Source organism: Lepisma saccharinum, chromosome 18 (genome assembly GCF_977018435.1).
Source record: "Lepisma saccharinum chromosome 18, izLepSacc3.1, whole genome shotgun sequence".
In the NCBI taxonomy this organism is placed as follows: domain Eukaryota; kingdom Metazoa; phylum Arthropoda; class Insecta; order Zygentoma; family Lepismatidae; genus Lepisma; species Lepisma saccharinum.
The window spans coordinates 65,160,072-65,174,748 of NC_139246.1; the positions used below are offsets into that span (position 1 = coordinate 65,160,072).

Below are 14,677 nucleotides of genomic sequence, written 5' to 3' on the forward strand. Positions count from 1 at the left end.
GTTTATTTCAATTTCGTTAATTTTGCTTTTCAAGTAATCTCTTTTTTTACTTCTAAACGTGTGGTTAACTTCTCGCTTTATTCTATTATAATTGTTTAGATTTGTATCATCAGAGTTATTTAACCACCTAAGTCTAGCCTGATTTCTTATTTCTATTAGATTATGACATTCATTATCAAACCATGGCTTACTTTTTCTCGGTTTATGGTATCCTATACTTTCTTTAGCTGCTGATTCTATTGCATTACGTATGTGCTATCAATTCTTATTTACGTCTGTTTCATTTATATTTTCATCATCATTTAAATCCTGTAAAACATCAAATCTATTTGACAGTTTAATTTGGTAATCTTTCTTAATTCTTTCATCAGTAAACTTTCCTGTATCAAATTTTAGAACTTTTAGATTTTGTTGCTTATGATTTATCACTGAGAGTCTTTCTCTTAATTTAGCAATTACTAAATAATGGTCACTGGCACAGTCAGCACCTCTATGTGTACGAACGTCAATTATACTAGTATGCCTTCTCTTATCAATGAGAATATGATCTATCTGATTATGAGTTTTACCATCTGGAGAAGACCAGGTATATTTATGGATATCTTTATGTTTAAATGTGGTACTTTTCACAATTAAATTCTTTGAGGTTGCAAAAGTAATCAATCTTATACCATTATCATTACTTAATTCATGAAGACTTTCTTTACCAATTGTGGGTTTAAATGTCTCTTCTTTGCCAATCTGTGCATCACAGTCACCTAACAGAATTTTCATATCATACTGAGAAAATTTATCAAAGACCTGTTCTAACTCTGTATAAAAATCATCTTTAGTATTATCATCTTTATCTTCCGTTGGTGCATGTATGTTTATTAAAATAATTTTACACCACCTACCCTGTAAAACTGCATATGATATCCTATCATTAATAAATTCTACTGTTTTAAGAGCCGAGATAATTCTATTATTTATGAAAAATCCATATGAAGAACATCTTCAATAACATTCTCGATAACGTTTCCCGGGTCGTGAGACAGGCATGCATAATCTCGGAGTCGCAGTGGATTCCGCTCCGGCATTGCAGAGCGGTTTGATATACAAGATTATTTTCTTCATCAAACTCACAAGTCCTGAACCCCAGTCTGGCATACCAGAGCAGGGAGCCTGTTACAAACAGTATTTTTTTTTTGTTTTTTGTGTGTGATTGTGTATGATTTTGTATGCTTGGTTTCTTCCATGGTTCTGTGTAGTTTAAAAGAGCCAATAAGGTTTGAACTTTCAGCCCTCCCCCGTGCGACGCGGGAGGAAGTATAAATATGGTCTCTGACAGAGGACGGAAGGAGAGTGTGTTGATGAACTGGATAGCAGAAGGGAGAGTGATCTTCGGTCTCCAGTGGACTCTCACGAGAAAGAGCATCCCGAGGCAGTTCTGCCGTGGGCTCAAGTTAGAGGAATGCAAATAATGTAAATTAGAGAATTATTGGAAGAATCCGAGCCTTGTTTGTTGAATTGTAAATAAATGTATAAAGCCCATTTCTGCGAGTTTTCAGCGATCCCCTGCAACATTAATTCAGTAAGTTCTTGCCTGTGTTTGATTCTTTGGTTCCGAGCGCTCTGGTGAGGAACGGGATGGGAACCCAGGACTAACGAGCCTATTTAGTTGTTTATTTGGGTTTTTCCTGCCAGAAGCGGCCCGGTAAGGGTGGAGTGTTGCGGAACAAGCCCAAAAAAAGGCCGCATCCTGCGCCCACACTGATTGCTATTCATTCAGTGAGAAAGAAGAGATACAATTAAAATTTTGGAGTGTGATATTTGTATCGGATACCTGCCTAATATCGGATACCATTATCTCTCGGCTCGTGGGTGCTGCCATCTGCAACAATCCACTGAACTTCGTTCGTCGATTGCCTCCAATACTTCATTGTGAGTGGGAACGCTGTTGAGCACGCTGCGCGTTCACGATCGACGAAAACAGAAATTTTCAGATTCTGAGTTTTTGGAAGCATTTCATCATCATAGGTTTTCACATTGAAGGTAAGGGGAAACTAAAGCTTACTTATATTTCATAGAAAGATATAATAATAGAGTATGTTGATATGCTAGTCCTGTTCCGGTAAATGCCATTGCTTGATATTAACATTATCTTTCCCACGAGGCAGCGTTCGGCCTAATATCGGATAGTGAGACCTGCCAAATATCAGATATCCGATATTATGTAGGTTTCACAACAGGTTGTGGAAATCATTCCAAGCTTTGGAGAGCTAACGTCACTCTCATCTTCAGGGCAGAAGTGCTGTAAAATTAAAAACTGTTTGTGATAGAGTGAAAACATTTTAGGAGGTTTCTTTTAACCATAAGGGAAGTGTGAATATCAAATTTCATCGAAATCGGAAATGCTGAATAACAAAATCTTAGTTTTTTGCGTTGATTTGATGTGGAATAACCCTCTAGTAGATTTGAACTGACCTAGAACCTAGAACAACCGACAACCTAGAAGTCCAATTCAATAAACAAAACTGAAGTGGTAAGTTGCGCAGTGGTAGCGTCGTCGCATTGAAATCAAGGGGTCCCGGGTTCGATAACCGGTGGAAACTCATAGTGGTTCGGATCCCACTTTACACTGTAGGTTCAGTCCCAATCAGCCTTACTGTGCATAAAGTGGACTTAAAAACCAACTCAATCAATGAGCGAATATGAGCAATTTTTCTGTTGCATTTTGGACTGGCGCAGCCAAAGGGGGATGCTTGGAGCTAAAGCCCCATCCACCTCAAAGTTCAAAGATGAATGTTCACTATACTTTAAACAATTCCCCAAGGTATTAATTTTTTTAATATCTTTGTATGAATTTATGTAACCAATTTGTTATTTTAAAGAACGTATGAAGAGTATATTCGTCCACCCCTCTGGCATTTTCCGTGGTAAATACATTATAGTATTCTCGATATTTTCTTCAATGAGAGGTGCCCCGTTATTCTTTTATTGCTGGAGGGGGCACATAAAACTCCGCTGCGGCACTGTCCAGATGTATTTTGTTGTGTGAAGGAGACTTACTTACCTAGCGAAATCATGTTGCCTGCCAGCTGACCGAGCAATAATATACATATATTCAACAGACCTAAATATTCATGGTTGGTTGATTGGTTGGTGGAGTTGCTGTCTTAAGTCGACTTTATGTACAGTAAGGCTAATCGGTACTGGACATACAGTTTCAAGTGGGATCCGAACCAATATGTGCTTCCACCGGGTATCGAACCCCTAAATACTCATGTACTTGGGCAATTCGTTAGGCCCTATTTTTGCATTTTCACCATCACACGAGGCTATTTTCTAACAGTGTGAGATAATACTTTATTTACAAAATTAAATTACTTTTATTATTTCATGTAAAAATACTTACCTCAAATTTTCACAAGCACAAACAAACTGACAACTAGCGTTGTTTCGAAAAATGTACTTCCTCTATTCGCCTGACACAAGGCCAACAAACCAAATAAACAGTGTCACACAGCACACTCAGGTAATTACAGGGGTGCATATCCCCCTCCCCCATACCCATCCCTCAAGATCATGTCATAGTTCCATAAGTATTTAATTACGACAGTGGGTCTTCTACTACTTTATACGGAAAGCCACTTTTTGAAACTTTACTGAACACCTTACTTCATCCCCACCCTCAATTCTTACTTTTCTTTATCTAAAGGATTAAAAAGGTGCACCTCAGAGCAAAAGTAACTTGGAAGCAGCTAAAGCAAATGAATTACTAAGGAAATGTCTATATCTGAATTCTTCCTCCCCCACTTCATCTCACGAATTACAGTATGTGCCAGTTTTACATATATTTAAAAAAATAAATACGTCTTGAATTTCAAGGAAACAAATCCTATATAAAAAAATGATGGTACAGCTGCACCATTATCTCCCCCTCCCCGCCCCCCTGAGGATACATTTGGATAATTAAGCTCATGACAAGTAACAATGGAATAAATATTAGTGGTTAACACAGAAGCAGCAGTAAACGTAAGGTAGGCAAGCGTTTATCTGATAGAAATACTGAAAAATACTTTGTGCACAAAAATACTAATCGGGATTGGATATATATACACTATACCAAATGCCGAACTGGCACACCCTTGATTACAAGGGCCATGCATTTGAGTAAGGTCTACGTAACCAAGTCAATTAGTAGATAATTCACTGTCGAATATTTTCATTACATTTTGTATTTGTGACCTGACAAGTTTACGAAAATTAGATGAAAAATGTAAATTTAGATTAATATAACTATATATATATATATAGTGTGTGTGTGTGTGTGTGTGTGTGTGTGTGTGTGTACGGTGAGTCAAAAGTCCCGATCCATTTCCATGAAGTTGATTGTTTAATTTTTGCAGGTACACTACAGTCCCGTTTAACCGAATCCCGATTAACCGAGTTTCCGGGTTAACCGAATCGCTAAAAAAAAAGCCGTTACTCTTGCGCGACAGTGTTTTACGCGGGAGTTCTTGAGGTAAATGACTACGTATTCTTGTAGGCATTTTATTTATGTCTACACGCTGAAATACACAGTGGGGCATCCACAGGAGGGCAGGGAGGGCATTGCCCCCCCCCAACCTTGGTCGGAGATGAGTTCTAGGAGGGCAAGGGAGGCAAACATCAACGGCCAAGCATATCTGCAGGGGGCAATTACCGCCCAGAACTTCAAATTTTATGCAAATAAAAATACTTTCCGTAAAATTTTCTTGCTTGCTTCGCTCGAAATGACTGCTTTTCTTAGTCTTATCAAGTTCAGTACCGTAGTTAGGGCACGGCGGGAGGAGACAGCTAAGGGGGCCGAACGATCTAAACGAAAAAAAAGTTGTCAAAATGATTGATTGATTGTGTTTTTTAAGTCTACTTTATGCAGAGAAACGCTAATTGAGACTGGGTCTATAGCTTAAAGTGGGTTCCGAGCCACCATGTGCCTCCATCGGGTATGGAACCCGGGACCCCTTGATCACAAGGCGACGACTATGTTACCACTACACAATCGGGGAGGCACAAATGTTGTAAATGATATAGACTAATGCCATGGCGTTCCGTGAAATTATTTGCGCCCTTTTCAATTAATATTGATTTCAGACTGCAAAAAAATTAAATCCAAAAATTTTCTTCCTCGCTTCGCTCACAATTTATGTTTGTTCTCTGTAATGCATTGTAAATCACCAATCTGAGAAATAAGACTTGTCTTCATTTATTTTGTTTTAAATGCATGAACAATTGTTTTGAGGAAAGGGAGTGTGCACATTTGAGAGACAATTTATGTTATTTTTGCTGTTGGTTTATTGTGAGATAGTTGAATTTGTTGTGTAATTTATTTAAATAATATATGCTGTATATAATATTTATTAAAGAGACTTTGAATACGTACACAATTTAGTGTCCATGTCACTCCACGCTGCATATATGTGAAACATATATCGTGCATGAAAGTTACGTTAATGTATAAAATAATTATATTTGGAATGCATTTATAATAATTTCCTGTCTTTCGAAAATATTTTATGTGCTTGTTTTCCGTTATTTGTGTTAAATTGAATGTGTTAAAAAAATTCAATTCATTTGTTCGAACACAAATGATTTAGCACAAACTTCTGCCCCTTTTTGCATAATTTACGAGGATAATAACGTATTTGATACTACTAATAGTAACTAATAGTAATAATAGTAATAATAATGTTGGTCCTGGGTTCGAATCCCGGCTTGGACATGGATGTTTGTGAGTGTCCATTCATCAATTTAATTTATTTATTTAAAGACATGACACTACAGGCAAATGCTCCCTTACGCTGTCTTGTATTTTAACACTGTTTGGTACATAAAAAAAAGGAATCAGCAGAATTCATAAGGTACAATACTATGATAATATGATAATATGTGTTACAGTAATATAAAAATTAATATAAGATTAGATATGAAAAAGATGTATAAAGTAGTAACCTGACAGGTGAGGTTAATACTTACATGATAACCAAGAAAATAACCAAGGAAAAACATATGAGCTTCACCTTACATATAAGCGATGATATATAAGCGTCCAGTCAACCTTGCAGCAGGTTTCGCATATGTAGATCCAAACGTGCGCGCAAGAATATAGTTCCACTGAGACGGGTTCTATTCCGACACAACTGCATACTTGCAAGAAAACAGTTATTTAATTTGTAATATACAGACAAAATAATACATCCATTAGCAGATATGTACCTGATCGGTTGCAATCATTGAGCAGACGAACTTGGAACCACAGATCGCCAACTAGCCTTTTGGTAGTGGTGAATGAGCACTTAAACTCAAGAGCGAGTCGCGGTGGACTTGAAGACGGTTGGAGTACGCGTGGAATCGCCAATGCGTCTGGCACCAGTGTTGCAGACCGTACTATTTTAACCCTACATTTATTGTGATTCATTGCTAATCGAGCTGCACAGCAACGAGAATGGCTGAATCGAGGTCTCCTGTTGAGCGCGCGGTTTCGCCCGAATGTTATTTTAGGCAGCATTCAAGAGGGAAAGCTCTCCAAAGTCAAGCCAAACAAGTTGTTTTAAATGTATATTCATCCTTAAGGCAACAATATCCGGATAAAACAGGACGTGAGGTGATGAGCATGACGTCGGTGTTGACAGGTGTCGGTGAACGTTCCATTTACGCGGCGAAGAGTGTTTTTTTGTCAACGGGTAATATGGAAACACCAGGCAAGAAGAGGCCCCTTGCTAAAGGAAATCGTTCAAGAATGGTGGTGTTGGATGATTTCTCCAAGCGACTTATTCGCCAGAAAGTACACGAGTTTTACCTTCGCAATGAACTTCCAACTTCAAAAAAACTGGCGCAGGCAATAAGAAGTGAGAATGATTTACCGCCGATGAGTGCTCGAACTGTGTGTCGGGTGTTGAATGATTTGGGTTTTGAGTTTAGGAGGAGGAAACGATCGTCTGTGTTGCTGGAGAGGGAAGATATTGTTGTTTGGCGACACAAGTATCTCCGCGCTATAAAAAGGTACCGCCGCGAAAAGAAACATATTTATTATTTGGACGAGACATGGGTCAACGCGGGACACACTTTGAATAAAGCGTGGGAGGATTCCACTGTGCGAAACCACCGCCAGGCTTTCGTTGAAGGGCTGAGCACTGGATTAAAGCAGCCGACTGGGAAGGGGGGGAGGCTTATTGTTACACACATTGGCAGCAACGAAGGCTTTGTCGAAGACGCTTGTTTACTGTTCCGTGCGAAGAAAGGGGAGGGTGATTATCACCAAGAAATGGACGGACCAAGATTTGAATCATGGTTTAGTGACGTGGTTCATAAATTAAAACCAAATAGCGTGATTGTAGCAGACAATGCACCATATCATTCTGTTCGTGTGGAGAATGTGCCGAATACGTCATGGAAAAAATCTGACATTCAACATTGGCTGTCAACAAAAGCTGCAGATCAGACGACGCAAGAAATGAAAGACAGGTTTTCGTGGACATCGTGCATGCTAAAAATAGAACTTTTGCAAATTGTGAACAATGTTAAAATTATGTTTAATGAGTACAGAGTGGACAGAATTGCTCGTGAAGCTGGTCATGTGCTTCTTCGTTTACCTCCGTATCATTTTGAATTAAATCCAATAGAAAAGGTGTGGAGTGAAGTTAAGCGATATGTTGCCGCTAATAACAGAACTTTCAAAATAAATGACGTGCAACAGTTGCTTTTGGATGGACTGAAGCAGGTTACTCCTGAAAAGTGGGACCATTATGTTCGGCACATTGTAGGGGAAGAAGACAAAATGTGGAAAATGGATTGTTTGGTTGATGAGGAGTATGTGAATCCTCTTGTCATTTCCACGGCATCCGATACAGAATCCGATTCTTCAGACGAGAGTATGAGTGGCGTAGAAGAACTTCAATGAACCAAATTTGAAACAAAGGTAATATTTTGCTTGAATGAGGCTCCTTTTTAAAATTAACATGTACTTTACTTTACTTCGCTTTTATGCCACTTTTTGGCTAATTACGAAGCTGGGGATGAGTAACGATATGATGAAATTGATGAATGGACACTCACACACAAATTGAGAATAAAATTGATTAATGACATTTTTAACAAAAGAAATGTGTGTGTGTGTGTGTGTGTGTGTGTGCGGGCGCGCATGTGTGTAAGATGCACGATTATTTATGAACATAACACAATGTTTTCAGTAGTTCTTATGTCGAAAACGAAGAGACGCACACAAAAAAATTGAGAATACCGGAACCTTTCATCCTCGCAAAAAGTTATTTTTAACATTTTTTTATTTCATTTATTTTGCTTAGCTTTCTTTGATACTTTTGGCTAATCGCGAAGATGAGTGATGATATGAAAAATTGATGAAGGAACACACTCAAAGAACACCCGTACTCATAGGCGTCGATTCCATGGGGCTTGGGGGGGTCGAGCCTCCCCAGTGTTAACGATGTGGGGGCAGAGCCCCAAATAATTTTGCTTAAGAGAATCTAATGTATTATTTTCCTTCTCTTGTAAAGTTTACTCTGAATTGTGCCACATGAACTTAACTTTAAAAACACATTTGAAATGTTCTAGACCATCAACTTTGGGGGGGGGGGCCTATGACCAAAACACATGACTTATTACTCTATACTAAGTATATGATTGTGAGTATTGTTAACATTTTTACTAAAAAGAGTTTCAAAAGAAGATTTGCATGAACTAGGAGAGTGGATGGGACGTTCGGGCTACAAATGGCTCTCACATGACATTCAGAACGAGATCATTGATATATAAGGGAGATATGTTTTGCGCTCCATGGTACCAGATATTAAAAGTCGGGAATATTTTGCTATTATGGTTGACGAAACTTGTGACATATCCATCCGTGAACAATTGACATTCTGATTCGAACTGTAAATGAACATTTTAATATTTTTGAGGAATTAATGGGTTTTTACGAAATTCCGAACACTGAGGCCAAAACTTAAAAAAGGGAGAGAGTGAGTCATTCATTAATTTATTTCAGTGATCAGAGGCCCCCCCCCAATAATTTTGAGAAGTCTGCGCTCCTGCCCGTACTTGATGTATGAAATATCATTATCCTTGTTTGCATATTTAATGTTCCGCGCAAAGAAAGGGAAGGGTGATTATCCGCAAGAAATGGACAGACCAAGATTTGAATCCTGGTTTAGTGAAGTGATTCATAAATTGAAACCAGAGTAATAGCGACAGACAATGCACCTGATTGTATATATCACCAATAACAAATCATGCTTTTTTGGTGGTATAACTTGAATTGCGTGTGTCTTACAGGAACGGATGTATTGCGGACGAAGCAACCACGTTTTTCATAAATGTATTTCTTTCTAAACCAAAAAAAAAAAAAAAAATGTCATTAAATTCAAGAGGGCCTATCGTTGTTTACTTTTATCTTTGTTCATTTTTATTTTTGCGTGCTCGAAATATACACACACGCTCTCATGTTTCGAAGATATTTCGCATTTATATTAAGTAATGACATTTATTAAATAATCTATGCGCAGAAAGTACTTTTAAAATTTTATGTTTCAGGAGACAAAGAGAAGCAAAAATACATTCCACTTGACATGCATGCGGGTTTTGATGTGTTGTGCGGTTGGCAATACTGTGGATTTTCTCAGTGTCTGCGATGTAAGCAGCTCGGCGGTTGAGGAAAGACTGGCACGGAAGATTCTGAGCTCAGTTCTCGCGCGGATTGATACATAAAACCTGCTGCAAGGTTGACTTGACGAGCAGCTTAGATGTAATGATACGAGGGTCACTATTTATATTTTGAGCCTAACAATGAAAAAACAGGAATTTGGCTTTGAAAACTGCTTTATTGTTTTTCGAAGTATTCTCCTTTATGGTCAATACACTTTTGCATTCGTTCGAACCATTTGTCAAAGCAGTTTTTCCAATCTTCTTGAGACACCTCCATAATATGGTTTTTGAAAGCATCAACAGCGTCTTCCGCCGACGAAAATCGTTGTCCACGCAATTTATTCTTGACATTCGGGAACAAGAAGAAGTCATTGGGTGACAAATCAGGACTGTACGGCAGATGACCCATGAATTAGATTTTTTGACAGTTCATAAAGTCGGTTGTTAGACGAGATGACAGCTGGCATTGTCTTGATGAAGAATGATCCGACGGCGTTTGTTTGTTTTCCGTATTTGACCGAAGACCTCTGGCAAACAAATTGTTGTGTACCATTCAGAGTTGACCGTTCTACGTTCCTCTAAAGGCACAGTTGCCACATGACCAGTTTTCCCGAAAAAACAGGCGACCATTTGTTTCGACGTGCTTCGAGCGCGAACAACTTTTGTTGGATTGGGTTCATCTTGAAACACCCATTCAGTCGACTGCTGTTTACGTTCCGGCTCATATGCATATATCCATGATTCGTCACCTGTTACAATCTTATATACGTCTTTTGAAGCACCACGATTGTATTTATTGAGCATTTGTTTGCACCAATTGACGCGAGCGTCTTTTTGAGTTTTTGTCAAATTGTGTGGGATCCAACTGTACGTACGTATATAAAAAATCTTTATTTCGGTTTAACCTAATTTTCGTTCAACCGAAGCACCATCGGTCCCATCAAATTCGGTTAAACGGGACTGTAGTGTAATATAAACCATGCTTACTAAAGAAGAGGGAATAGCCATAGTGTGTGTATGGATGAAAGGGTTAACCTATGCTGAGGTGCAGGCAATGTTTTGGCGGAAATTTCACAAAACTGCTCCGTTCAGAGCAAATATCAGGATCTTTATGAACAAATTTCTCGGAACAGGATCTGTACTGGATGAAAGACGTTCAGGAAGACCATCGATATCGGCAGAAAATGTGCACAGGATGCAGGACGCAATTGAACGTAGTTCTCGAGCCTCAACACGCAGACTAAGCAGAGAGGTTGGTGTATCCCAATCATCCGCAAGGAGAATCCTACGCTTTGCCAACATTGTCCGGGACCACTTGAATGCAGTATTTCATCACTCGTGGATTGGACGAGGCTCGTCTATGGTATGGGCTCCCCGTTCACCTGATCTGACCCCTCTTGATTTCTTTGCCTGGGGCTACATCAAATCAACGGTTTACCAGGTGAAGATAAGGGGGGTATCCCGGAATTGAAAAATCGAATTCGAGCTGCTGCGGACACCATTACACCAGAAACTTTGCAACTAGTGTTACGATCAACTGTGGAGCGGTGGGAATTGTGCATAGACATGGGGGGAGATCATGTTGAATTACATTGATTCCATATCCTAGGGAAGCATTAGATTGATTTGTGTTGTTTTTCCATTAATACATCTGTTTTCTTTTTATTGAAAATGGATCGGGACTTTTGAATCACCCTGTATATTATATCCAATATATATCCAATCCCACTGACTCACTGACATAAATGTTCTCCATGAAGAAAGCCCCGGTGGAAGAAAATAGCCGATTACGACCCCAGCATGAAATTGTCCGAAACACCGAGAAAATTATAAAATCGCTCACTTTGCCCTATTTTAAGGGTGAAAAATGTCCTTTTTCACGTCCTTAGCAACCGTTTCCACAGGCATTTTTTTGCAGCACGCATTGTTTCCTTCAATTCTTAATTGTCTAGCTACATTATATTTCTTGCAGATCACATACAGATGATAGGAGTGCAAAGTATGCCAGTCCTTATGTACGCAGACGACATAGTCATCTTGTCCGAGACAGTAAAGGGTCTATCTACAAAGGGGCATAGATAGCATATATGAGGAGTGCATCAACTATAAAATACATTAAAAAAACAAAAATCATTGCTTTCAAAAATGGCTACATATTTAGCAGACAGGAGACATGGACATACGGGGGGGATTTAATCGAGCGGGTTGAAAACTTCACATACATAGGGGCACACCACATAAGAGCAACTAAAACAAAATTTGCAATATAACAAGTCATAAGGACAATAAATACAGCACCTCAAATGCTTTTCCCGGTTATTCAAAACCTCTATTAATCAATAATATTAGGTACATTAAACTATGGAGTAGAACTGTGGGGTTAAGGGGGGACAACACAATAAGTGGCATACAAACCGAATATTATAAGAGAGTAATGGGCGTAGGCAGAGGTACGGCCAACTGTGGGATCCTCAAGGAATGGACATTTCCACTACTTTTTTTAATGATCATTTTTCAAATCCACATCCACCAATAACCCCTGCAATTTCCCACGTTCATGTGTGTTCGTTTTTAGGTTAAAAGACGAGTTTCTAATTTTCGAGCCGAGCGTTGAGCGCAAAACACACCTGAGCCATGTTGTGACGTCGTCGTTCGGCTCGTTCTGTCGTCTGCACTTCACGTTGGCTGCATTTGGTGTTAGGACGTGTCTTTGTTTGCTATGAGATAATGTATTGGAAAAGATACGTAACTACTTGGACAGGAAATGGTCGTTACCACTAAGCAATTACTAAATCAGTGCTTGACCACAGTTTTCTCTGCTGAGTTAACATTACATATAAGATTTTTCGTTGCCGAAACAAGTTTCCATCTTGTGAGTTACAAGAGCAGAGCAGCCCGAATTTTATAGCTGGTCAGCGTTGTGGATATCACAATGGAAAGTAAAGATTTCACCATTATACACAAATATGAGTAGGCTACCAGATGCTCCAATATGATATTTCTCAACGCACGCACGAATGAAAAAAAAAAAAGAGGACTTGTTTGTGTGCAATTTACATGGCGAGGCCACATGAATGATAAGCTACAAGAACAATGAATTGGTCTGTGAAAGCTATGTAAAAGTGCAAGTTACTAAAAATACTGATCTTCTTTAGTACATTGTAGTGCATTACCATGGCATGGGCGTAGCCAGAAATCTTTGTACGGATGAAGGGGGTCAGGTTCTGATAAAAGTTAAAACATTAAAAATAATAATAATAATGGTTATTATTGTTATTACACAACAATAACTATTATAAACTGATAAAATAAAAGCCTTTTTCTATAATAATTTTATTACATCCTTCCTTGCGCAAGCTGTTCTATTAGGTCCACCACATGAGCGAATATGTAGCGCAACTATTTATTTGTTTATTATTATTTTTTTTTTACATTTCAAAAGCAGTTAATGTACTGAAATACAAAGTAATATAATTTGTTATTTACATTCACACGCCTTGTTCGAGAAAAAAATAAGTTGTGAGTAAATTTTGGTCACATAAGAAATCTAATTTTGGGAATTTTGAAAACTTGGACCACTTATTCCATGTATTAAATAATAAAAATATGGTTCCTCCATTTTACACTCAACTTTTTCGATCTCGCGCAATTTTTACTTTGATTATTCTGTTGGAATCATGGGCATCGAAAGGAGGGTAGTCGGAAATTGGCATCTTTTATTTCAAGTAAAAAGATAGAAGAAAGCTTGTTATTTTTATTGTTAATAGTAGAAATAAAGATCATTTAGTTAGTATTTGAACATAATATAGAGACAGTAGAAAGTGTATTAGATCAAATTAAAGGAAAATATAGGAACCAAGTTGTATCTCCATGTTCTACCATTTAAACCAAGAAGTGAATGGTTCCACAGTTTTCAATATTCCAAAAAATATAGTTTTATGGGAGAGGTCACAACATAAACCTTACGAGTACAATTCTCTCCTACCTTTTACAGCCTTTTCGCGAATGATGTATGCAAAAGTTAATAACAAATACAATAACTATGAATTTTAGTACACTGAGTGAAATGTGAACAAAAAATGTATGAAATAACTTTGTACTAGATATTCACTCATCTGTTTATTTTTATTAATATATATAATTGTAAAATAGCAATTTTACTATTATCAATTTTTATTATTGTTATTATTTCTACTATTCAAGTTTTTCCATTTCCGAGCTTCAGCAAAAAATTCTGGCAACGCCCATGGTTGGAATAATATCTAACTGAAATTTATATCTGTTATTATTATTATTATTATTTACAATAAAAATAATATACTTTCTGTTTTTTGTAACTTGAAATGAACGATGCCAACTTCTAGGAGCTGGTCAACGGACCGGTTCGTTAAATATTTGATGCGATTTTCACAAGAGGGCCAAACTACGCTGAGGGGACAATGTTTGGAAATACAGACAAGAGAGGAAAACGTTTACAGCTGGGGTTAGGAAACGATTACAACCCCCCTCCCCCCCATGAAATTGTCCCAAAAGGCCGAGAAAATTTAAAAATCGCTCACTTTGCCCTTATTTAAAGGTGAAAAATGTCCTTTTTCGTGTCCTTAGCAACCCGTTGCGACGGGCATTTTTTGCAGCACACATTGTTTTATTCATGTCTTCATTGTCAAGCTACATTATTTTTCATATATCACACACAGATGAATAAACTCCTGGATTTGGAAAGGTGCCTCAAACAAGGCTGACATCTACATAAGGAGTTTCAGTCCAGATACAATTATATATATATTTTTAAACTCAATGCGATAATATTTACATCGTAGTTGTTGTAATTAAATGTTTAGAGGTATAATAACAAACAATTATTTAGAGGGTTTGCCGTGCTTGGTGTTCAACATGGAAACGGACGTTGCTACGGAACTTAAATAAATTTTATTTTCATCTCGAAAACTACTGTAAGTGAATTATACTAGACTTTACGTATTTCAAAGTACGA

General features: G+C 37.9%; 1 protein-coding gene across 1 annotated transcript in view; it reads right to left on the reverse strand.

Moving 5' to 3' along the window:
- Window positions 1-14,677, reverse strand: part of LOC146002136 (uncharacterized) — a 60,912-nt gene that overhangs the window by 45,532 nt on the left and 703 nt on the right. The gene's annotated exons all lie outside the window — the stretch shown is intronic.